We start from the raw sequence: 27,240 nt of genomic DNA, 5'->3' as shown, positions 1-27,240 counted from the left end.
TTGGGCTCTGGTTCCAAAGCATTCTAGGTGGCTCCTGATCCAGGAGAGGAAGTGTGCCCAGTCTCATTCTTTACACAATGGAGGACAATGGACCCGGCCCCTGGCCTCTCTGGACCCCTTGCCATGACATCATCTTTCATTGTGCTGCATGTTCTTACTTTATTGCTGCTGTTCTGTTGTGACCTCTTCCTGCAGCAAACTAGTCAGCATGCATTCCTATGTAACTGACGCTCAGTTATATAAGTGCAGTGCCGCCTCTGTTTAATTCCAAATCTATTTTTTTTTTTTATTTATTGATTTTAGAGAGAGAAAAGAGGGGACAGGGAGCAAGAAGCATCAACTCATAGTAGTTGTTGCTTCTCGTATGTGCCCTGACTGGGAAGCCCAGGGTTTTGAACCGGTGACGCCAGCATTCCAGGTCAATGCTTTATCCACTGCTCCACCATGGGTCAGGCTAATTCCAAGCTCTAAATGGGCCACCTTACCTGTATGTAGTCTAATGCACCAAAAGGGGTCTCTTCTAAGTGCCATCTACATTGCCCAGGAAACTACAATTAGTTGTACTTGCCTCGGGACTTAAAGCATTGGAGCAGCCAACTACAAGAACTTGGCATTTATATTCCCATCATGTTGCTCGCACCTGAATGGAGGATAAGGGTCAAGGGGCTTAGAATCTGCAGTGTTGGAAGGTCTCTATATGGTCTGAACCAAGAGTTATGACAAAGATAGTGTGGAGGGAGTGCCAGTGATGTAAATACTGAAATCGTCAGGAACAATAGAGAGTTCTAGGAGTTTGTGGATGACTGCAGCAAGCAGGGCTGGTGCAGTCTGACAACACATGATTCAAAGCTGGAGACACTGGGGAGGAGGGACAGAGAATGATCTTAGGCAGCAAGGAGAACCTGCTTCCAGGCGCCAGAGCAAGAGGGCATGTGAGTGTGGAGCCATGGTTTAGCAGAGGAACATCAGGGTGTTGTGATTGGAGGGCCATTCAATGGCTCCGGGGTGGCTGAGAGCCACAGTGGTCTGGGCCTTGACTGGCACTATGGAGCCTGGTGGAGGTGCCATGCACTGGCTCAGTGATATGTCCCAGGTGCTGATCTTATACCTGGAATCCAGCACATGCTCAGTCAGTCTCTGTGGAATGGTAAGTGAACGCATGGCCCTCTTGCCCTGAGACTGGGATGGGGTCACTTCTCAGCACACTGTCCTTCACAGAGTATCCTGGGGCAAGCCAGGCGTGTGAACACCGGGCAGGGTGGACTTGGTCAAAGTGGATGGGAGGTGGCCAGCTGTGAACAGACAGCACACTGGGGGGTGGGTAATGGCACATTGGAACGATAAACAAGATTGGTAAACCTTATACCACACTCATCAAGAAGAAAAGTGAGAAAACCCAAGAAAATAAAATCAGAAATGAAAGTGCAGAAGTGACAAATGACACAATAAAATTGAATCAGTAATAAAAAAAGAACTGTCACAAATAAAAGTCTTGGACCAAATGGTTTTACAGGTGAATTTTGTCAAACTTTAAAAAATAGAATTAATACCTATCCTTCTGATTTAAGAGAAGGAAATGCTCTTAAGCTCATTTTATGAGGCCACCATATCCTGATTACAAAACCAGACAAAGATATTACAAAAAAAGAAATAATAGGCCAATATCCCTAATTATCACAGATGCAAAAATTCTCAACAAAATATTAGCAAACCAAAAAAACAATACTTTGAAAAGATCATACAGAACTATCTAGTGGATTTATTCCTGAGATGCAAGTTTGGCTCAATATTCACAAATTAATTAATGTGATACACCACATAAAAATAATGAAGGATAAAAATCATATGAGCATATCAATAGATGCAGAAAGAACATTTGACAAAAATCCAGATTTCATTTATGATAAAAAAGGAACTTAAAAAACCTCTAAGCAAATTAGGATTAAAAGAAATATACCTCAACATCTTTATTATATGCGGCTTAAGTGTCTGTCGCCAATAGCTTATTGGTTGCTTGCGTAACTATACTAGCCAATGGGGTGAAGTTGCCACGGCTGAACGCAAATTGAGCGGGTCAGGGGGAAGGTGAACATTTGTTTGCATTGGCAATCATCTGTTTTACATAGGAGAGGTTCTCCAATTGAAAAATAATGTCATAATAGCTAAGTCTTTGACTGGCTCCTCTAAAGGTGAAATACATGTCATTCCAAGAATTGATTTGGCTCCATCTCAAACAGGGTTGCCGTTTCAATTGAGATGTAGACAATTTCCTGTAAAACTTGCCTTTGCTATGACCATCAATAAGTCTCGGGGCCAAACGCTTAAGCGTGTTGGCATTTTTTTACCTGAGCCTGCATTTGGACACGGTCAACTTTATGTTGCCTGTTCAAGAGTTTGTGAAAGAACGGACGTAAAATTAAAAATAATTGATGGTCCTCTGCAAGGCGAGCTTAAAAATGATGGAAAGAACTACAAAAGAAATGTTGTGTACAAAGAGATCTTTGACATGTGAATTAACATTTTATTATTTAAATCACCTTTATTTATTGAGCTAGTGGTGGCTCTTAAGAAATGTACCGCCAGTGGTTTCCTTCATTGCACTCTACTTTAAGCAATTAAGCAAGTAGAAGGGGGAAACCCCGTGGGGCACTAAGCAAAGGGGCGTCCTCGCCGCCTGCCCTGGGTAATTCAGTTTGAATTAGCAGACACCTTTGCACAAATCATTTTAATTACAATTTATAATATCTAGAACAGCGGTCATTTCATATGACCACCAGGCTTTCTAGTAATATATATGAGGAACCCTTAGCTAACATCATACTCAATGGGGAAAGCTAAAAGCATTTTTACTTAGGATCAGGAACACAACAGGATTATCCACTTTTACTGCTTTTACCAATATAGTTTTCTTTTTCTTTTATTAAATGAGAATTGGAAAGGCAGAGAGACAGACTCCCATATGCACCCCGACCAGATCCACCCAGCAAACCCCCTACCAGGAGATGTTCTGTCCATCTGGGGCCATTGCTTCGTTGCTAGGCAACCAAGCTATTTTTAGCACCTGAGGTGAGGCCATGGAGTCACCCAGGGCCAACTTTGCTTCAACCATTTGAGCCATGGCTGTGGGAGGGGGGAAAGAAATACAAAGAGGAGAGAGAGAGAAGCAGATGGTTGTTTCTTCTGTATGCCCTGACCGGGAATTGAACCCAGGGCATCCACAAGCTGGGCTGACTCTCTACCACTGAGCCAACCAGCCAGGGCCTCAACTCCTCTTTTTTTTTTTTTTTTTTTACAGAGAGAGAGAGAGAGACAGGGACAGACAGACAGGAACAGAGAGAGATGAGCAGCATCAATCATCAGTTTTTCGCCGTGACACCCTAGTTGTTCATTGATTGCTTTCTCATATGTGCCCTGACTGCGGGCCTTCAGCAGACCGAGCAACCCCTTGCTTGAGCCAGCGACCTTGGGTCCAAGCTGGTGAGTTTTTGCTCAAACCAGATGAACCAGTGCTCAAGCTGGTGACCTTGGGGTCTCAAACCTAGGTCCTTGGCATCCCAGTCCAACGCTCTATTCACTGTGCCACCGCCTGGTCAGGCTCAACTCTTCTTTCTTCCTCATCCCAGTCCAACGCTGTATCCACTGCACCACCACTTGGTCAGGCTCAACTCTCTTTTCTTAAATTGAAAGCTTTCACATGTCAGAAGGGACATGATTAGACTGTTGGGGGCTGTGTCACAGTGTGCTGGTAGACAAGCAGCAGTACCACCCTCAGAAAGACAGAACTGGAGCCAGCCTGCCTCGGACTAACCCTGGCTCCACTAGCTGCTAAGCGTGGCTTGCTGACTATGGCATTTGACCTTGCTTTCACTTTCCTCATCTGGTACACACCTGGTTAGGGTCACTAGGAAGTTATTTAGTGAGTTAGCACAAATATATGGAACATCATAGGTGTGTGAGTGACAATGATGATGACTTAGATTAGGAAAGTGAAGGTAGAGATGAAAGAGGTAAACCAACAATTGGATGATAAACTGGATATGGTGGATGTGGGAGAATGGGGTCTCCATGGTGCAGACACTCAGTGAGATTGGAGAGACTGAGCACAGCTCAAGTCTGGAGGAGTTTGTGGATTTTGCTCTGCTCACCTGAGAATACTTCTAACTCATGGCCTGAGAAAAGAGCCGTCCTTTCTTCTGAACTGGGGGTAAATACATGAACTTGTGTCGCAGGGACCTCCCTCCCCTCCACACTCTGCACAGTACCTACCACTGCCTGAAATGAGCCAGCAGATGTCATCAGTGACCAAGACAAGAGGAGGTGCCTTCTTTTCTAAGATCTGGTTTGATATGTTTCAAGGTATCTCTCCCTGTTTATACATGAGAACATAAAACAAAGGTTGGAATTTTATTTTGAATAATAGATATTTTACATAAAAGTAATAGAATTTATGAAACCAATTTACATCAACTTTCCAAATTGAGAAGTTATAGAACAAGTACCTATGCTATTTACTTAAGAGTGCTTCTTTAATAAATTTAAGCGTGGTTACAAATAAAAAGCATTTTGTAAAACTAACGAGACACTGCTTGCTTCTAATAATGGCTGAGTAAGCTTTTCTTGGAATAACTTACCCCGTGGTGACAACTGTCAATTCTGGGTGGTAAACAAAAAGCAACTGTCTGAAGGCACCGGAAGTGTCTAAAAGCCATCAGACTCTAGAGGAGAGTAGGAACATGTTAGCCTGCTGAGGGGTTTTTTCTGTATTACCTCTCTGTTCCAGCCTCAGCCTGTTCTGTGAACATATTGTTTCAATCCCTTCCGAGTGGATCTCTGTGCGCGTACCAGTGGTGTCAGGGTGCACACACTCACCACAGTCTAGTGTCACCGTTCCAGTTTGTCAGAGAAACTTCACCTCCCTTTGTTATTGTTACCCTCTCTCCTTAATGCTGTAATCTGAACTATTTCCTTTCCGTACACTGAGTACCGCATCACACGGTATTATAATCTTTGCTTCAACAATCAAACATATTTTGACCAGGTGGTTGTGCAATGGATAGAGCGTTGACCTGGGATGCTGAGGTTCCAGGTTTGAAACTTCAAGATTGCTAGCTTGAGCGTGGGTTCATCTGGCTTGAGCACAGGCTCACCAGCTTGAGTGTGGGGTCATTGGTATGAGCGTGGGAGCATAGACATGACCCCATGGCCCCTGCCTTGAGCCTTAGGTAGCTGGCTTGAGCAAGAGATCACTTGCTTGGCTGGAGCCCCCTGGTTAAGGCACCTATGAGAAGCAATTAATGAACAACTAAAATGACGCAACTATGAGTTAATACTTCTCATCTCTCTCCCTTCCTGTCTGTCTGTCTCTCGCCAAACAAACAAACAAACAAACAAACACAAAACAAAACAAAAAAACCCCATCAAGCATAATTGAGAAACCTCAAAAGAAAATCTGCTGTGTTCACCTTTATCTTTACACTCCCCGTTGTCCATTTTCCCTCCCTGATGTCCAGAGATTCCTTCTTTTATCAAGTCCTTCCTGTTTGAAGAATGTCCTTTTCCCCACCTTTCCAGGTAGGCCTGCTGGCTGCAGACTCTCAGTTTTCTTTATCTAAGAATGTCTCTGTTTCCCCCTCAGTCCTGAGGGATGTTTTCACCAGAGATGGAATTCTGGGTTGGCAATTCTTTTTCTTTGGCACTTGACAAACATCTTGTCACTTTCTTCTGGCTTCTGTGGTTTCTAGTGAGAATTCACTGTCATTAGAATTGTTTTCCCATTAGTTAACTGAGCTGGGTTTCCTCTCTCACTGTCTTTGAGATATTTGTGTTTAGTTTTCAGAAGTTTGTGATGTATCTCAGCATACGTTTCTTGTGTTTATCCTCTTTGGGGTTTGTTCAACTTGTCAAAGTTGTAGTTTATGTCTTTTGCGAGAGATTTGCTGATTTTTCAGCCATTATTTTCTCTAATACTTTTCTTTTTTCTTTCTTTTTTTTTTGTATTTTTCTGAAGTTGGAAACAGGGAGGCAGTCAGACTCCCACATGCGCCCGACCGGGATCCACCCGGCATGCCCACCAGGGGGCGATGCTCTGCCCATCTGGGGCGTTGCTCTATTGCAACCAGAGCCATTCTAGCGCCTGAGGCAGAGGCCACAGAGCCATCCTCAGTGCCTGGGCCAACTTTGCTCCAATGGAGCCTTGGCTGTGGGAGGGGAAGAGAGAGACAGAGAGGAAGGAGAGGGGGAGGGGTGGAGAAGCAGATGGGTGCTTCTTCTGGGTGCCCTGGCCGGGAATCGAACCCAGGACTCTTGCACGCCAGGCCGACGCTCTACTACTGAGCCAACTGGCCAGGGCCTCTAATACATTTCAACTTCAAACTCTCCCCTCCTCTGGGACCGTAGAATAAATAAAATGCAGACCACATTAAACACCAGGTAATAATCAGAGAGAGTTTGTACTCTAGGAGGCCCAGTGGAAAATATATATTATTCTAGGAAGAGTTTAAATAAATTCATATATATTAGGTGTTGAAGAAAATGGGGACTTTCTTTATGTGAAAACCTACCTAGCTGCCCACAAAACCCTCCTTCTGTCTACTGTGATGGACTTTGAGGGTAGTGCATTGAATTTGACCTAAGATGATAATTTCTAATTACTTTTAAAGCTTAGTTTTGAAAGTGCTATACTAAAATAATTTTATCGAAAATAAAAATTGTTACCTGTTCTTTTGAAAGATGTCAATTTTGCCTGTAACTTTATAGAATGTGAACTCTTCTTTACAGTTTTGACTCTTTTGGTGTTTCATTGTTTTACGTTTATAGTGGGACTAACTTCTGCAGTGGCATTTATAAGAAGCAAATTGTAGGAAGAATAGCAATTATGGGGTTGGAGATGTTGAAGAAGATGGAGCTGTGTAATTGAGCTATTAGTCTTGTCCGTCTGAGGGGCAGGGTGATGGACCACACGTGAATTGTTCTTATGGGTCACGTTTCTTAAAAGGTCATTTGTACCTGAAATTTCCCTCACTTTTCTGGTACACCTAGCTCAGAGATTATGTATTTCACTTAATATAATTTATTACTAGTGTAAGGATCTGAGTCTAAATTCATTTTATTAATCCTTTTTCTGTGTTTTTTTAAAATAAATAAGTCCTGCCACATTTGTTTTTTAAGTCATTTTAAAAGTTATGTATGTTTTTTATTTTATTTTATTTTATTTATTTTTATTTCTGAAGCTGGAAACGGGGAGAGATAGTCAGACAGACTCCCGCATGCGCCTGACCGGGATCCACCCGGCACAACGCTCTGCCCACCAGGGGGCGATGCTCTGCCCCTCCGTGGGGGGGGGGGGTCGCTCTGCCGAGACCAGAGCCACTCTAGCGCCTGGGGCAGAGGCCAAGGAGCCATCCCCAGCGCCCGGGCCATCTTTGCTCCAATGGAGCCTTGGCTGCGGAAGGGGAAGAGAGAGACAGGGAGGAAGGAGGGGGGGTGGAGAAGCAAATGGGCGCTTCTCCTGTGTGCCCTGGCCGGGAATCGACCCCAGGTCCCCCGCATGCCTGGCCGACGCTCTACCGCTGAGCCAACCGGCCAGGGCCGTTATGTATTTTTTTGATATGAAAAGAAAACAAATGACAGAATTACAGAGTAAGAAGGGAAAGATCCCCTCTCAGCTCCACACGGCCTAGCCATGTCACTATTTACCGTTTGAGACGTGGAAGTTTGTTGATGCTTCAGAGAGCTTTCTACATGATTTCAAATAAGAAAATCTCGTTTTATCAATAGGTTCTGAGCAACATACATTCAGTCAGAACCACATAGCAACCGAAAAAACCCAAAACATGGACCTTTTCTCCCCAGGTAAGTCATCGGCTAAGTGAAAGGAATAAAACAGGAACTTCTTTTACCTGTTAAGTGAGACCCAGTTAGTTTCTAAGGTGAGGCTGTCCAAGTGTATTTCTGAAATGGCATGATTATGTTTAGCACAGAATATATGCAGTCAGATTTGAATCTTTAGATTATTTAAAGCTCTTTGAGGACTTTGATAAACATTACTCATGTGTCTGACTCACCAAGTTATTACTCTTTTGAATCATCTCATTCAATAGATTTCTACTCCCAACAAAGTAGATATACAGAGGGAAATTCCTCAACATAATAAAGTCTGTATATGACAATCTCATAATGAATATCATACTCCACGGTAAAAAGCTGAAAGATTTTCCTGTAAAATCAGAAATAAGTCAAGAATGTTCAGTCACTTTTATTTAACATAGCATTAGAAATACTAACCACAACATTTAGGCAAGAAAAGGAAAAGACATCCATATTGCAAAGGAAGATGTGAAACAGTCACTGTTTGCAGATGACATGATTATAGAAAGCTCTAAAGATTTCATTAAAAAAGCTATTAGAACTAAAAAGTGAATTCAGTAATGGTATAGGATACAAAATTAATATTAAGAAAGGAATTGCATTTCTATATACTAAAAAATGTCCTCCGATGAAAAATGAAAACAAAAAGATGACATTTAGGTAGTGTTTTTCAAAAATTAAATCTCCCACTGTGTTCATGAGAAGCTGTGCTTTCTTCAGATAAAACCAAGGGTGATGCCAGGGGCCTGGCACATCACACCTTGACAAGGGACTGTCAAGACTGAACAAAGAGGACTGGGGTGAGGTGGTAATTTCGGATCACTGAGTCAGAATTGCATAGGGACCTGTGAAGACGGAGAGGTCTGTGTCCATTTGATAGATTAGTTGTCATAGTTTTTCCCTTTATTTTTTCTTCCTCCAAGTTTTCATTGCCTTGGTGTTTACTTCCCATGAGTCACTGCACTCTAAGAACCATGGCATCAAATGATTTTAAAGCAAGACAGATATTCTGTGAGAGGCCACCAGGCCTAGAAAAGATAGGACAAGGGATTCCCAAGCTAGAGGAGAGGGGTTGGGAGGTAGCTTTCATTTTTTACTTATTTCTATGTCATTTAAACTTTTTATAACAATCTACATGTTACTTTTATATTTTAAAAATAAAATAAAGTCGCCTGACCAGGTGGTGGTGCAGTGGATAGACCGTCCGACTGGGATGCGGAAGACCCAGGTTCGAGACCCCGAGGTCGTCAGCTTGAGCGCAGGCTCCTCTGGTTTGAGCAAAGCTCACCAGCTTGGACCCAAGGTCGCTGGCTTGAGCAAGGGGTTACTCGGTCTGCTGAAGGCCCGTGGTCAAGGCACATATGAGAAAGCAATTAATGAACAACTAAGGTGTCGCAATGAAAAACTGATGATTGATGCTTCTCATCTCTCTCCGTTCCTGTCTGTCTGTCCCTGTCTATCCCTCTCTCTGACTCTCTGTCGCTGTAAAAAGAAAAAAAAAAGTCATAATGGCTTTATTCCAAATGATGATTCAAAATATTTTAAAAATACCTTTTAAATAACAAGTCATTAGAGACAAAATAATGACATCAAGAATCTTTCTCATTTTAATGTAGAAAAATGTATTTCTACAGTTCACAGTTCAGAAAGAAACGCACTTTATTTACTGAGATGATGTCCTACAGAAGGATCAACTTTCTTTTTTTTTTTTTCATTTTTCTGAAGCTGGAAACAGGGAGAGACAGTCAGACAGACTCCCGCATGCGCCTGACCGGGATCCACCCGGCACGCCCACCAGGGGTGATGCTCTGCCCACCAGGGGGCGATGCTCTGCCCATCCTGGGCGTCGCCATGTCGTGACCAGAGCCACTCTAGCGCCTGAGGCAGAGGCCACAGAGCCATCCCCAGCGCCCGGGCCATCTTTGCTCCAATGGAGCCTTGGCTGCGGGAGGGGAAGAGAGAGACAGAGAGGAAGGAGAGGGGGAGGGGTGGAGAAGCAAATGGGCGCTTCTCCTGTGTGCCCTGGCCGGGAATCGAATCCGGGTCCTCCGCACGCCAGGCCGACGCTCTACCGCTGAGCCAACCGGCCAGGGCCCAGAAGGATCAACTTTCTCATTCAAAAGTGACACATAAATAAAATAAAATGTCTATGAAGGTGTCTGTCTAAAAAATAATTAACTAGTGCCTCCAGTGTGTCAGAATGGCCACCACGGGTCACAGGCACAGCACACCCTTCTTTTGTAGGACGTACGAGCTGTTCCTGAGCGGCGGCACCCCTTATGAGAGAGGTGTTGAAGTGGACCCTTCAGGATCCAGAAGAGGTACAGTTTCTCCTCTCCTTAGAGCTCATGCGAACAGAAGAGGCATCAGAGAAGATAGCTATATCCTAACATGTCAGTAGTAAATTCACATTGAAAACATGTCATTCTGTATTAAAATCTCCGTCATTCTAAAAGAGGGCTTGTTTTCTTGGGGGCACACGTGAGACTTCACTGTAGGTAATGAGGAAGTGTGAGGAGGCTGCATCTGCTCCTTCTCAGGGACACTCAGCTAAATTCATAAATGGGCTAATTCTGAGATTGTCTGTCACTAGTCAAAGGGTGTGGACATTTGTACTTGTCCTCCAGAAACTGAACACCTTCTAAGATGCTCACTGAGCAGGCGCCGTAATGGACAATGGGAATGTCCAGTGGAATGTCCAGTGGAATGTCAGTCCAGAGCCTGACGAATGGAAACTCCACCTTCACTCCTTAGATCTCTTCTTCCTCCTTTCCAACCCAGGACACTGCTGATGCCCCAGCAATGCCAGTCCCCTCTTCTTGGGACAGGAAGGAGTTTGGGGTCTGGGATGCAGGTGGTTCCACCTAAAGTCAGACATGCTTTTCAACCCCCGTCCCTTTTTTTTGTAATTTGGCACAGCAATGCAGCTGTCAGGGGCTGGACTGGTGCTGGAAATACCTTATTGCATTATAAGAAAATACTTCGTGTTTTAATTAAAATTAAAATACTTTGTTTTGTTTACCTTTTTATTGCATTTATTGGGGTGACATTGCTCAACAATATCATATAAGTTTCAGGTGTATAACTCCACATTACATCATCTGTACATTGTTTTGTGTGCTCAGCACCCCATGTCAAGCCTCCTTCCATCACCATCTATCCCCCCATACCCTCCCCCACCCCCACTCCCCTTTACCCTTAGCAATCACCACACTGTTGTTCATGTTCATGAGTCTTCTCTTTTTTAGTTCTGTTTTGCTCAATCCACCCCCCCCCCCATCACCTAGCTTCTACCATTCACAGCTGTCGTCTGGCTCTATTTTGCTAGTTAGTTTTTTTTAAAAAAATAAATATTTTAAAGATTTTATTTACTGATTTTAGAAAGAGGGGAGAGAGTGAAAAGGGCTGGTGAGGAGCAGGAAGCATCAACTTGTAGTAGATGCTTCTAGTATGTGCCTTGACTGGGCATGCCCAGGGTTTTGAACCAGTGATCTCAGCATTCTAGGTCAACACCACAGGCCAGGCATTAGTTCATTTTGTTCATTAGATCCCCCATAGAAGTGAAATCATATGGTATTTGTCTTTTCTGACTAGTTTATTCTACTTAGCATAATGCTTTCCAGGTCCATTCATGCTATTGCAAAACATAAAATTTCATTTTTTTTTTTTACAGCTGAATATTATTCCATTGTGAAAATGTACCAAAGCTTTTTTTATTCATTCATCTACTGACAGACACTTGGGCTGCTTCCAGACCTTGACTATTGTAAATCACACTGCAACGAACTAAGGGTGCATATATTCTTTCAAATTAATGTTTCAGGTTTCTTCGGATAAATTCTTAGAAGTGAAATTGCTGAGTCAGAATGCAGATCCATTTTTAATTTTTAGAGGTAACTCCATACTGCTTTCCACAGTGGCTGCACCAATCTGCACTTCCACCAACAGTGCATGAGAGTTCCCTTTTCTGCCCATCCTCACCAACACTTGTTTGATGATAGCCATTGTGACAGGTGTGAGGAGATATCTCATAGTGGTTTTAATTTGCATTTCTCTGATGATTAGTGACTTTGAGCATCTTTTCATATGTCTATTGGCCATCTGTATGTCCTCTTTGGAGAAGTGTCTGTTCTTCAGATTCTTTGCCCATTTTTAAATTGGATTTTTTTCAAGTGTTGAGTTTTATAAGTTCTTTATAAATTTAGGATATTAAACCCTAATCAGATGTATCAGCAAATATGTTTTCCCATTCAGTGGGTTGTCTTTTCATTTTCTTTTGACAGAGACAGAGAGAGTCAGAAAGAGGGACAGATAGGAACAAACAGGAAGGAAGAGAGATGAGAAGCATCAATTATTTGGTGTGGCATCTTAGTTGTTTGTTGATTACTTGTTCCTTGATTGCTTTCTCATATGTGCCTTGACCGGAGGCTATAGCAGATCCAGTGACCCTTTGCTCAAGCCAGTGACCCTGGGTTCAAACTAGTGACCTTTGGGCTTAAGCCAGCAACCATTAGGGTCATGTTTATGATCCCATGCCCAAGCCAATGGCTGCATGCTCAAGCTGGTGAGCCCACGCTCAAGCCAGCGACCTCAAGGCCTTAAACCTGGGTCCTCTGTGTCCCAGTTCCACTTCACCACCGCCTGGACATCTTTTCATTTTATTGATGGTTTCCTTTGCTGTGTAAAAACATTTTAATTTGATGTAGTCCCATTTGTTTATTTCTTCATTTCCCTTGGCTGAGGAGATATAGCAGAAAAAAATATTGCTATGAGAAATGTTTGAGATTTTACTGAACTATGTTTTCTTCAAGGATTCTTATGGTTTCCAGTCTTATATTTAAGTATTTTTTTATTTCAAAATTAAATGTAATGGGGTGACATTGATCAATAAGAATACATAGGTCTCAGGTAAACATCTCTATAGCATTTGAACTGTTGATTATGTTATATGCCCACCACCCAAAGTCAAATCATTTTCTGTCACTGTATATTTGTCCCTCTTTACTCTGCTTCCTCCTAACCACTTCATTTTTGTCTGTGTCCATGAGTCTCAGTTTTATATCCCACCTAAGTGTGAAATCATAGAGTTCTGAGCTTTTTCTGATTTACTTATTTCACTCAGTATAATGCATGCTCTCTCTCTCTCTCTTTTTTATTTTTTATTTTTTTAATAATTTTATTTTTTTAATGGAGTGACATCAATAAATCAGGATACTCTCTCTTTTTTAAGTGAGAAGAACAAAGATACAGAGACAGACTCTTGCATGAGCACCAACAGGGATCCAGCTGGCTAGCCCTGTCTGGGGCTGATGCTGTATCAACTGAGCTATCCTCAGCACCTGGGGCTGATGATCAAACCAACTGAGCCACTAGCTGTGAGAGAGAAAGAGAGAGAAAGGGGAGAGGGAAGGGAAGAGAAGCAGATGGTCACTTCTCCTGTGTGCCCTGACCAGGAATTGAACCTGGGACATCTACACACCAGGCCAACACTCTATCCACCGAGCCAACCTGCCAGGGCCTGATCTTTTTAATGTATAGCTGGATCTGTTTTGCTAATATTTTGTTGAGAATTTTTATTATGTAGATATTTTAATTTATTTTTAACCTGTTAGGCACAGTTTAAAAAAATACAGGGGAGATGACATCAGAGTAATGGTGGGGTAGGAAGCGATACCAATAAATCTCCCCCAAAACTCAACAAGATCTTCAACCAGAAACAGAAAAACCTATCCTTGGAACCTCCAGATGTTTCACAATACACCCAAAGGTATGGTCGAGTGAAACATTGGCTAAATATATAACCAAACCCCAAAGGAAATAGGGAGTAAGAAATGCTCTGCCTTCCTCACTAACCTAAACAGGGTGGCTTTCACTGGGAACTGAGAATATAGAAACTAAGGCGGGCAAAGGGGGTGAATAGATCCAGGCCACGGCACAAACAGCAGAACCAGGCTGTGGAACGGAGATCAAAGCCGAGGAAAAACTGTTCCTGTGGCAACCTGGGCAATACAAGCTAACACTCGCGCCAAACCCAGACAAAGAAAGACAAGTGGGGCAGCCATTTTCCCCGATCCCTGGTTGGCGCGCGCAGATAGTGGGCCAGAGATTCCTTCCAAAGCCCCAGGAGTGGGCGCCCGGGTTGTCCCACAGAGGGGCAGAGTCAGAGGCCTTTGTGTGGGCCAAAAGCGGAATCTCCGGACCGCCCCAGCGCCCTGGGAAAGCCGCGCACGGGGAGGGAGCAAGAGCCAATTCCAACACTGGAACTTTTCCATGCGGGTGGGGGTTTCACTCAGAGGGTGAGCCTGATATCCTGGTCTGCGCACGCAGATAGTGAGCAAGAGATTCCTTCGAGTGCCTTGGCAGTGTGCGCCCGTGTTATCCCACAGAGGAGCAGAGTCAGGGGCCTTTGTGTGGGCCAAAAGTGGAATCTCAGGCCGCCCCAGCGCCTTGAAAAAGCCATGCACGGGGATGGAGCGAGAGCCAATTCCAAAGCTAGAACTTTTCCATGGGGGGGGGGGGAGGTTCACTCAGAATGTGAGACTGCCGGCCTGATATCCTGGTCTGTGTGTGCAGATAGTGAGCAAGAGTTTCCTCCAAGCGCCCCAGGAGTGGGCGCCCGCCGTGTTACCAGACAGAGTGGCAGAGCCAGAGGTCTTTGAGTGGGCAGAAGCCCCGCCTGATTATGCTAGCAGCTCTGACTGACTGAGTCTTACCCAGAGCCCTGTGCTGAGCGGGAATAGAGTGGGGAGTTACCAGCTCTTTGAGCCTCTTACTATCCAGGCAGAGGCAGCAGTAACCCCACAGCTGGATTATCAGGCTACTAATTGAGGAAGGAAAGACTAGGAGAAAGGCTCCAGGAACACGGACTCTCTCAATGGCAGAGCCTATAAATGCTAATGAGCCTCGACTGCCAACGAGACTAAAGCACAATACATGACATCGCCATAGAGACTTATCAACTGCAAACCTCTACCTGAGCATGCCAAAGGGGCAGAACCCGGGGTACAGAGTCACCGACCAGGAAGAGGGAGAGAAAAGAAAAACCAAGAAGATAACCTCTCAAAATCAAGAATAATCTGCAGACTTTATAACCTACCCCATTTTATTATATTTGTTCGTTTGTTTCTCTTATCTTCATTCTTGATTTTTTTTTTCCTCCTCCATTTTGGTCGATTAACTCTCTGCCGGTCTTACTCTCTCCTCTCCTTGAACTACACTACCCATAAGTGTTACATCTCCCATTATCTTTTCTTTCCTCTTCCTTTCTCTCTACGAGAGCTACACTCCAAAACCCTTAACTCTCTCTCTCTCTCTCTCCTCTGTTTTCTTTTTTCTTCTTTTAGTGGTTCCCTCTTTTTTTCTCTCTTTCTCTTTTCTCCCTCTATATTAGTTTCTTCCTTTCTCCTTTACGTCTCCTCTCATTCAAACCTCAATAACGAACAAATTATCTTATCTGGGACTCAAACTTATGTTTGTGGCATTTTGGGGTTTTTTAATTTCACCTGTTTAACTCACAAGCAGTGCTCCCATCCCCGGCTCTCCATTTTATCTAGTTCTTGTTCCACTAAATACAATAGTAATTTTTTAATTTGTCCCCCCATTTTCCTGTTTCCCTCTTATTCCTCTCATCATAACTCTTAGTCAACCGGCACCTAAAAGCAAATCATTTTATTCTTGACCCAAATTTTTTCCTTATTTGCTTTTTGTGGGTCCATACCCCCTTCTTTTTTTTTTTTTTTTGCCCCTTTATTACTTTCCCCCAATTCAGGCCCTCCATTACAGGTATTGTTTGTTCTATTTAATACAATATAATTCACAGTTCACCACAAGATTTTCTCAAGAAAGAGGGGAGAGGAGAGGAGAAGAAAAAAGGGGGGGGAATAATTTCCTTTTTTTAAAATTTTTATTTTATTTTATTTTTCTTTATTTCATTATTAATTTTTTTAAAAAAAACAACTCTTTTCGATTTTTTATTTTTTTAACTTTTTATTTTTTATTAAATCTCATTAATACTATCAACAAAACCACCCTCAGATGCCATTAAGGAAGAGAAAATCGAATATCATGGATACAAAAGAAAGAGAGGTAACACAGCTAGATGAGGAAAAATCTATGGAGAAAAATTTAATATTTTGGAAACCTTGGAGCTAAATGACAGAGAATTCAAGATAGAAATTCTAAAAATCCTCCGAGATATACAAGAAAACACAGAAAGGCAATTTAGGGAGCTCAGAAAACAACTCAATGAACACAAAGAATATATTTCCAAGGAAATTGAAACTATAAAAACAAATCAAACAGAGATGAAAAACTCAATTCACGAGCTGAAAAACGAGGTAACAAGCTTAGCTAATAGAACAGGCCAGATAGAAGAGAGGATTAGTGAGATAGAAGACAAGCAACTTGAGGCACAACAGAGAGAAGAAGAAAGAGACTCAAAAATTAAAAAAAATGAGATAGCCCTATAAGAATTATCTGACTCCATCAAAAAGAATAACATAAGAATAAGAGGTATATCAGAGGGAGAAGAGAGAGAAAATGGAATGGAGAACATACTCAAACAAATAATAGATGAGAACTTCCCAAGCCTGTGGAAAGAACTAAAGCCTCAAATTCATGAAGCAAACAGAACTCTGAGTTTTCTTAACCCTAACAAACCTACTCCAAGGCACATCATAATGAAATTGGCACAAACCAATGACAAAGAAAAAAATTCTCAAGGCATCCAGGGAAAAGAATAATACAACATATAAAGGAAGGCTCATTAGATTATCATCAGATTTCTCAGCAGAAACTCTACAAGCTAGAAGAGATTGGACCCCAATATTTAAAGTCCTGAAAGAGAGGAACTTTCAGCCACGAATACTATACCCATCAAAGCTATCCTTCAAATATGAAGGAGAAATTAAAACATTCACAGATACAGAGGGAATTTATCATCAGAAAACCCCCACTCCAGGAATTACTAAAAGGGGTTCTCCAATCAGATACAAACAACAACAACAACAAAAAACAAAGCCACAAGTAAAAGCTCCAAGAAGAACACAATAAAACCAAATTTAAACTGTGACAACAACTAAAAGAAAGGGGGGGAGAGGATGGAGATTACCAGTAGCAAAGGACGATGGAGTGCAAAAGTACTCACAAAATAGTGCACTACAATGAACAGGGTAGAAACCCTTTTCATTACTTAAAGGTAACCACCATTGAAAAAACCACCACAGAAGCACATGAGATAAAAAAGATAGCAACAGAGGAAAGATGTATGGAATACAACCAAATAAAAACAAAAGATAGAAAAACGAAAGAGAAGGATCCAACAAGACACAAAAATAACAGAAAGCAATATATAAAATGGCAATAGGGAACTCACAAGTGTCAATAATTACACTAAATGTAAATGGATTAAACTCACCAATAAAAAGGCACAGAGTAGCAGAATGGATTAAAAAAAGAAAATCCAACTGTATGCTGCCTACAGGAAACTTATCTAAGTAACAAGGATAAAAACAAATTCAAAGTGAAAGGCTGGAAAACAATACTCCAAGCAAATAACATCCAAAAAAAAGCAGGCGTAGCAATACTCATATCTGATAATGCTGATTACAAGACAGCAAAAGTACTCAGAGACAAAAATGGCCATTTCATAATGGCTAAGGGGACACTGAATCAAGAAGACATAACAATTCTTAATATATATGCACCAAACCAAGGAGCACCAAAATATATAAGACAGCTACTTATTGACCTTAAAACAAAAACTGACAAAAATACAATCATACTTGGAGATCTCAATACACTGCTGACAGCTCTAGATCAGTCATCCAAACAGAGAATCAACAAAGATATAGTGGCCTTAAACAAAACACTAGAGCACTTGGATATGATAAACATCTATAGGACATTTCATCCCAAAGTGACTGAGTATACTTTTTTCTCCAGTGTACATGGATCATTCTCAAGAATTGACCATATGTTGGGCCACAAAAACAACATCAGCAAATTCAGAAAAATTGAAGTTGTACCAAGCATATTTTCTGGTCATAAAGCCTTGAAGCTAAAATTCAACTGCAAAAAAGAGGAAAAACCCCCCACAAAAATGTGGAAACTAAACAACATACTTTTAAAAAATGAATGGGTCAAAGCAGAGATAAGTGCAGAGATCAAAAGATATATACAGACTAATGAAAATGACAATACGACATATCAGAATCTATGGGATGCAGCAAAAGCAATGATAGAGGGAAGTTCATATCACTTCAGGCATATATGAACAAACAAGAGAGAGCTCAAGTGAACCACTTAACTTCAAATCTTAAGGAACTAGAAAAAGAAGAACAAAGACAACCCAAAACCAGCCGAAGAAAGGAGATAATAAATATCAGAGCAGAAATAAATGAAATAGAGAACAGAAAAACTATAGAAAAAATTAATAGAACAAGGAGCTGGTTCTTTGAAAAGATCAACAAAATTGACAAACCCTTGGCAAGACTTACCAAGGAAAAAAGAGAAAGAACTCATATAAACAAAATCCAAAATGAAAGAGGAGAAATCACCACGGACACCGTAGATATACAAAGAATTATTGTAGAATACTATGAAAATCTTTATGCCACTAAATTCAACAACCTAGAGGAAATGGATAAATTCCTAGAACAATACAACCTTCCTAGACTGAGTCAAGAAGAAGCAGAAAGCCTAAACAGACCTATTAGTAGAGAAGAAATAGAAAAAACCATTAAAAACCTCCCCAAAAATAAAAGTCCAGGCCCTGATGGCTATACCAGCGAATTTTATCAAACATTCAAAGAAGACTTGGTTCCTATTCTACTGAAAGTCTTCCAAAAAATTGAAGAAGAAGCAATACTTCCAAACACATTTTATGAGGCCAACATAACCCTCATACCAAAACCAGGCAAGGATGGCACAAAAAAAGAAAACTACAGACCAATATCTCTAATGAATACAGATGCTAAAATACTAAACAAAATACTAGCAAATCGAATACAACAACATATTAAAAAAATACATCATGATCAAGTGGGATTCATCCCAGAATCTCAAGGATGGTTCAACATACGTAAAACGGTTAACGTAATACACCATATCAACAAAACAAAGAACAAAAACCACATGATCTTATCAATAGATGCAGAAAAAGGCTTTTGATAAAATACAACACAATTTTATGTTTAAGACTCTCAACAAAATGGGTATAGAAGGAAAATATCTCAACATGATAAAGGCCATATATGATAAACCATCAGCTAACATCATATTAAATGGCACTAAACTGAAGGCTTTCCCCCTTAAATCAGGAACAAGACAGGGTTGTCAACTCTCTCCACTCTTATTTAATGTGGTACTAGAGGTTCTAGCCAGAGCAATCAGACAAGACAAAGAAATAAAAGGCATCCATATCGGAAAAGAAGAAGGAAAGGTATCACTTTTTGCAGATGATATGATCCTATACCTTGAAAACCCCAAAGAATCCACAAAAAGACTACTAGAAACAATAAGCCAATACAGTAAGGTCGCAGGATACAAAATTAACATACAGAAGTCAATAACCTTTCTATATGCCAACAATGAAACAATTGAGAACGAACTCAAAAGAATAATCAATCCCCTTCACGATTGCAACAAAAAAAATAAAATATTTAGGAATAAACATAACAAAAAATGTAAAGGACTTATATAATGAAAACTAGTATAAACCATTGTTAAGGGAAATCAAAAAAGATATAATGAGATGGTAGAATATACCATCATTACCTTGTTCTTGGTTAGGAAGAATAAATATAATCAAGATGGCCATATTACCCAAAGCAATATACAAATTTAATGCAATTCCCATCAAAATTCCAATGACATTTTTTAAAGAAATAGAGCAAAAAATTATCAGACTTATATGGAACTATAAAAAACCCCGAATAGCCAAAGCAATTCTAAAGAAAAAGAATGAAGCTGGGGGCATTATAATACGTGACTTCAAACTATATTATAGGGCCACGACAATCAAAACAGCATGGTATTGGCAGAAAAATAGACACTCAGACCAATGGAACAGAATAGAAAGTCCAGAAATAAAACCACATATATATATATAGTCAAATAATTTTTGATAAAAGGGCCAATAACACACAATGGAGAAAAGAAAGCCTCTTCAATAAATGGTGCTGGGAAAACTGGAAAGCCACATGCAAAAGAATGAAACTGGACTACAGTTTGTCCCCCTATACTAAAATTAACTCAAAATGGATCAAAGATCTAAACATAAGACCTGAAACAATTAAGTATATAGAAGAAGACATAGGTACTCAACTCATGGACCTGGGTTTTAAAGAGCACTTTATGAATTTGACTCCAAAGGCAAGAGAAGTGAAGGCAAAAATTAATGAATGGGACTATATCAGACTAAGAAGTTTTTGCTCAGCAAGAGAAACTGATAACAAAATAAACAGAAAGCCAACTAAATGGGAAATGCTATTTTCAAACAACAGCTCAGATAAGGGCCTAATATCCAAAATATACAAAGAACTCATAAAACTCAACAACAAACAAACAAACAATCCAATAAAAAAATGCGAAGAGGACATGAACAGACACTTCTCCCAGGAAGAAATACAAATGGCCAACAGATATATGAAAAGATGCTCATCCTCTTTAGTTATTAGAGAAATGCAAATCAAAACTGCAATGAGATACCACCTCACACCTGTTAGATTAGCTATTATTAACAAGACAGGTAATAGCAAATGTTGGAGAGGCTGTGGAGAAAAAGGAACCCTCATTCACTGTTGGTGGGAATGTAAAGTAGTACAACCATTATGGAAGAAAGTATGGTGGTTCCTCAAAAAACTGAAAATAGAACTACCTTATTACCCAGCAATCCCTCTACTGGGTATATACCCCCAAAACTCAGAAACATTGATACCTAAAGACACATGCAGCCCCATGTTCATTGCAGCATTGTTCGCAGTGGCCAGGACATGGAAACAACCAAAAAGCCCGTCAATAGATGACTGGATAAAGAAGATGTGGCACATATACACTATGGAATACTACTCAGCCATAAGAAATGATGACATCGGATCATTTACAGCAAAATGGTGGGATCTTGATAACATGATACAAAGTGAAATAAGTAAATCAGAAAAAACCAGGAACTGCATTATTCCATACGTAGGTGGGACATAAAAGTGAAACTAAGAGACATTGATAAGAGTGTGGTGGTTACGGGGGGATGGGGGAAAGGGATAGGGAAAGGGGGAGGGGGAGGGGCACAAAGAAAACTAGATAGAAGGTGACAGAGGACAATCTGACTTTGGGTGATGGGTATGCAACATAATTGAACGACAAGATAACCTGGACTTGTTATCTTTGAATATATGTATCCTGATTTATTGATGTCGCCCCATTAAAAAAATAAAATTATTGAAAAAAATAAAAATTAAAAAAAAACACAAATCCTACTCTCTAGAACATGAGAAGACAACAGAAGGTGCTATTATACAAATAAAATATATAAACATAAATGAGTCTATGTGACTTTAAACCCATATTACAGTTTTAAAATTATCTAATCTTTTACAATGACCAGTTACCGAAATTAGAATAACATCTATTAACTATATTTAAGGAACACAGTAAACTACTTGACAAAATTTATCTACCTACTAGAAAAAATCTAGTCTTTTGAGATAGACAATGTATAATTTAGTTTGGACACCCAGAAGGCAATACCTGCTATAATGTGAATGTTAGCAAAAGAGCTCACTGTCACGAATACTTAGGTACTTGGCCAAATCCTGACCTAAGAGACATATGAAACCACAACAAACAAATAAAAACTCCCAGGAATAATAAAAACTTTATTCCTTATCATAGCTTTATTTCTCTTCTGTTGTTCCAGTCTCCAAATGCATCTGGCACAGTGCTGCATGAGGGTGGCATATACAAGCACTGATTTCATCTCCCAGCTCTGTTAACTGTTCCAATGAAGACACACAAGGATAATGGTCTTTTAACATATTGGGCAATTCAGAAGTCTTGTCTTGAAGATATTGAGAATGTCCAACTATGTATGAAACTTTAGCTCCTTTTTTTTTTTTTTTTTCCCTGAAGCTGGAAACGGAGAAAGACAGACAGACTCCCGCATGCTCCTGACCAGGATCCACCCGGCACGCCCACCAGGGGTGATGCTCTGCCCACCAGGGGGCGATGCTCTGCCCCTCCGGGGCGTCGCTCTGCCGCGACCAGAGCCACTCTAGCGCCTGGGGCAGAGGCCAAGGAGCCATCCCCAGCGCCCGGGCCATCTTTGCTCCAATGGAGCCTTGGCTGCGAGAGGGGAAGAGAGAGACAGAGAGGAAGGAGGGAGGGGGTGGAGAAGCAAATGGGCGCTTCTCCTATGTGCCCTGGCCGGGAATCGAACCTGAGTCCCCCGCACGCCAGGCTGACGCTCTACCGCTGAGCCAACCGGCCAGGGCCAACTTTAGCTCTTTAAATGTAGAATTTGTTTTGTCAAACTGCATTTTCTTTTTTGCACTTTACAAGTACAGTGTAGTAGACATGTTAAGTAAGCAACCTGCCCTAGTTTCTGTATTGAGGGTTTTAACATCATTGGCTATATCTTTTGTTTTGTCAAATTGATCTTTTTGACAATCTTGAAATACCACTTTTTTTTGTACTTTACTGAGGTGAGAAGCAGGGAGGCAGAGAGACAGACTCCTGCATGCACCTAACAGGGATCACCTGGCATGCCCACCAGGGGGCGATGCTCTGCCCATCTGGGGCATTGTTTCTTTGCAACTGGAGTCATTCTAGCGCCTGAGGTGGAGGTCATGAAGCTGTCCTCAGCGCCTGGGCCAACTTTGCTCCAGTGGAACCTTGGCTACTGGAGAGGAAGAGAGAGATAGAGAGGAAGGAGAGGGGAAGGGGTGGAGAAGCAGATGGGCACTTCTCTTGTGTGCCCTAGCCGGGAATCGAACCCAGGACTTCCACATGCCAGGCTGACACTCTCCAATATTTCTTCTTTTTGGCATTCCTCATTAATCAGGCTTAGGAGTTCAGAAAATGTCTTGTTTACTTTTTCAGTAAATAATCTTTGCTCATCTTCTTCTGCCATGGCAGTCCAAAAGAACCTAAGTCGTTTTTCATTTTGTCTTTCATTTTTGGGCTGGGTAACTACTGAGCTAGGAGGCATTTTCAGCATTCTTCTTTTGCTAGCTCTCCACTCATTCAGATGAGCTTTTCTCTCTTCTGTGGTTTCTTTGGGTTGAACTGACCTACTATGAGTAGTTGCTTTGCTATAGTATGTCTGCGCTGGTTAATGTTTTTTGACTTTTCTATCAGTTTGGTATTAGAAGATGAAGCAGGCTTGACTATAATTTCAGAAGTGACGCTTCTTGGTTTTGTTTTACTTCTTTCTACTTCCTGAGAAGAACTGGTTTTGATGATAGATAAAACTGTATTTAAGTGTAGTGATTCTTTCTCATGAGACCCCTTCCGAATTGTAACTTTGGCAAAGGTTCTACTGATGCCTTGTTTCAGGGTGTCCTGGGTATTATGGATATTATTGTGGTGACTTCTAATAGGAGGACACAAAAGTGGTTCGTTCTGAGATGCAGCCCTCCCAAATTTGGTGGTAGTCATCATGTTTGAGGCTCTATGACTTTTCACTGTTACACTGCTGGTGTTTGTAGCTGAGGTTTTGTGGCTTTAGAGATAGTAGCTGAAAGTTTCTATGTTGCTGCAGAACTCTCATCTTTGACTTGTACAGGTTTTCTAAATGAATTAACCTTAGACTGAACAATTTGGCCAAGATAAGATCCAAGTACAGGTTTCTTGAGTATGTTATCATCCTGCTTTGGTTTTTCTGTAGTCACTTGTTTCTTTTCTTTTTAATGTGAAATGCTTGGCTTAATGTCATATGCTGACCTTGGGGCTCATCTTTTATTGGTAACAACTGCAGAGTTCGATTATTTTCCAAATTATGTATATCCATTACTGAAGTTAAATTGATTAATTCATTAGAAGGTTTTAAAGGAATATAATTTTTTTCCACTGTTGTTATTTTTGTTCCTTGGAGATCCGCTGACATTTTATCAGCTATTTTTGTCTTAGGTTTCATAACTTTTGTCTCTTCTTTGATCTGACCCTCAGATGTCATCACTCTCTGATCTCTACTTCTGGATAATAACTGATTTTCCTGTTTGTAGGCAAAAAAAAAATTGTTTGTTTTTTGACAGAAACAGAGTTAGAGATAGGGACAGACAGACAGGAAGGGAGAGAGAAGAGAAGCATCAATTCTTCATTGCGACACTTTAGTTGTTCATTGACTGTGTTCCTACATGTGCCTTGACCAGGGGGCTATAGTAGAGCGAGTGACTCCTTGCTCAAGCCAGCGACTTTGGGCTTCAAGTCAGTGACCTTTGAGCTCAAGCCAGTGACCATGGGGTCATGTCCACGATCCCATGCTCAAGCCAGTACCCTGTGCTCAAGCTGGTGAGCCCACACTCAAGCCTTGGGGCCTCAAACCTGGGTCCTCCATGTCTTAGTCCGACACTCTATCCACTGTGCAACTGCCTGGTCAGGCAAAAAGTTTTTCTTTTTAACAGATGTTCCTTGAGTTTTTGTTTTCTTTGCTCCCTGAACGCAAACTGGACTCTCTGACTTGGAGGAAGCTGCAGGTCCTGGGGCATGGCCGGGGTGCTCATCACAGTGCAGAGTAAGTGGGTGTGTCTCCACTGTGATTGCCTAGCAAGCACTCAAACCGCAGCTGCTGCGCTCTCTTGTTGAGGATTTTAACATCTATGTTCATCAGGATATTGGCCTATAAATTTTTTTCTTTGTAGTGCCTTTGTCTGGTTTTAGAATTAGAATAATTTGTGTATATCTTTCATTCTGAAGTGGGTCTCTTGTAGACAGCATACATATGGGTCTTGTTTTCTTATTCATTCAACTACCCTATATCTTTTGATGAGAATATTTAAGCCATTTATATCTAAAGTGATTACTGCTAGATATGTATTTATTTCCATTTTATTCTTTTAACTATGTTTCTGTTTCTTCTCTCCTTTTCTTCCTCTTCTTTCTTCTTCTTTCTTCCTTCTCTTCCTCTCCTCGTCTCTCTTCCTCCCTCATCCCCTTGCCTCCTTCCCCTCCTCCCTCTCCCTTCTCTTTCTTTCCCCTTTCCTCCTCTTCTTCACTCTTTAATATTTTTTCTAATGCTGGTTTACTGGTAAAAAACTCCTTTAGCTCTTTTTTGTCTGGGAAGCTCTTTATTTTACCTTCAACTTTAAATGATCGCCTTGCTGGGTAAAGTAATCTTGGTTGTAGGTCCTAAAATACTTTGTTTTGTTTTATTAACTGTCCTAAGCACTTAAAGTTTTGACATTTGTTAATTTTTTTAAGCACCTGGGAGTGTTTTCCATCAGATGATAACGATGAGGGGGCGGCTGCAGCTTCCAGTAAAACTGAGGTCTTTGAACAGAAGATCAAGAGACATACTGAGGTTTGTGTGGCTTTCCCCTGTCTGGGAGCTTGGGTCACTCAGCATGTGACCGTCTCTGCTTTCAGAGTCTCCTCCTGCTTGGTCATCTTTTGTCGGTTATTTTTTCCTCATTAAGTTGTCTGCTAAAGATCAATAGGGAAATGGAATTTTAATAAAGTTCAAATGAGCTTACTCTTTTACTTACCAGTTAGCAAGGATAGATTTGGTCAGAAATAGTGTAAAAAACTTCTGAGTAAGTGGGTTTACCAATCCCTGAGCCTGTCTTCAGAGGACTTTTTTTTTTTTTTTTTTTTTTTTGAGGGAGAGAGAATCAGGGAGAGAGAGACAGGAACATTGAGTTGCTTTTGTATGTGCCTTGACCAGGGTCTTGAACCAGCAATCTCCATGTTCCTGTATGATGCTCCACCAGACTGAGCAATCTGACCAGGGCTTAGTTCCTTTTGATTTATTAGTTTCAGAGAGACAGAGAGAGGAAGGGAGAGAGAGGGGTAGGGGAAGGGAAGTATTCATTTGTTGTTCCACTCAGTCATGCATTCAACTGGTTGCTTCCTGTGTGTACCCTGACTGGGGATCGAACCTGCAAACTTGTTGTTTAAGGATGACGCTCTTAACTGACAGCTAACTGGCCAGGGCTCAGAGAACTTTTTTAAATGTTAAGTTTGTTGAGGTATATTTTAGCTTACTCATTTTAGTTTATAGTTCTTTAGTTTTGACAATGTATACAGTCATGTGACTGTCACCCCGTCACGATAGAGAAGGTGTCCATCACTCTAAACAGTTATCTCTGTCACTCTGTCTTTGTCCACAGGGCCCCAGCCCCTCCCATCACTCTACTTTCTTTCTGAACAGTTCTGCCTTTCCCAGACTATCTCATACATCGAGTCATACAGTGTGTAGCCCCCCTTTTCCTCTCCCCCCTTCCTCTCTGTCTCTCTCTGTTTCTCTCTGTCTCTGTCTCTCTCTCCCTCTCCGTCTCTCCTCTCAAATCAACAACAACAACAACAACAACAACGAACGAAGCATCAGTACAGTAGCAGACTCTGTAACAGGAAAGCCAAGGTTGTTTGGCCTCCTTCCTTCTCCTCCCACAACCCCCCTCTCTGATGAGCCTCCAGAGCCCAGAGCTCTCCTGAGCGTGTCTTGTGTCTTTCAGCACAGCGCTCAATAGTGTTTCTTTGGCCCCAAGAGGATTTGCAGATACTTTTTACAATCTAGAGATGCAAGTTGACGGGGCGGTGCAGAGTCGGGGAGGCCTGCCCTTTTTCCAAAGATGTTTTCTGTGTACTGGACTTATAAGGAAGGCTCCTGAGTCCTTGCCCCCCAGACTCAGGAACCGAGGCGCTGACTCCTGCTGTCCTTGCTTTGTCTTGGTGTATGCCCTTTTCTCCTCCTAGAACCTACACAGAGCTGAGCCCTGAGCCATACACTTCTGACAGTGTTGAGAGGGTTGGGGCACCCTGCTGCTGTGGCCCCAGGCTCAGGCTGCCTCTCATAGAAACCAGGCCCTGGGTGGGCACAGTGGAGCCAGAGTACCTGGGGTTGCTGTAGAAATGTGTGTGGGGCGGTTAGGGTATAGTTAAGTATAATTAAATTCCACTAAACTGATTACCCATGGGATCCTTTGCTTCTACACCATCATAGGGGTCACATTCATTCTGTTCTTTGTTAACAGGCTGGATGCCTGACTATTACTCACTTTTTCTTCTAAGATTCTCATTCTAGAAATGAAAATATATAATTAATTTACAAAAGTGAAGGTACCTTTTTAAATTTTTGGTGTTTTTTCTTAACCCAAAGATATATGTTTTTTTAGATAGAAGACGTTGTTTGCAGTAGTCCTGAGATTTTCTATATGGTCT

At 41.4% G+C, this 27,240-nt stretch overlaps 1 pseudogene; it reads right to left on the bottom strand.

Moving 5' to 3' along the window:
• Positions 1–951: 951 nt before the first annotated feature.
• On the bottom strand, positions 952–23,523 carry LOC136329913 (cytoskeleton-associated protein 2 pseudogene; annotated as a pseudogene).
• Positions 23,524–27,240: the final 3,717 nt, after the last annotated feature.

The sequence above is a fragment of the Saccopteryx bilineata genome, chromosome 3, assembly GCF_036850765.1.
Source record: "Saccopteryx bilineata isolate mSacBil1 chromosome 3, mSacBil1_pri_phased_curated, whole genome shotgun sequence".
In the NCBI taxonomy this organism is placed as follows: Eukaryota; Metazoa; Chordata; class Mammalia; order Chiroptera; family Emballonuridae; genus Saccopteryx; species Saccopteryx bilineata.
This window is presented reverse-complemented; position numbering and strand designations above follow the sequence as displayed.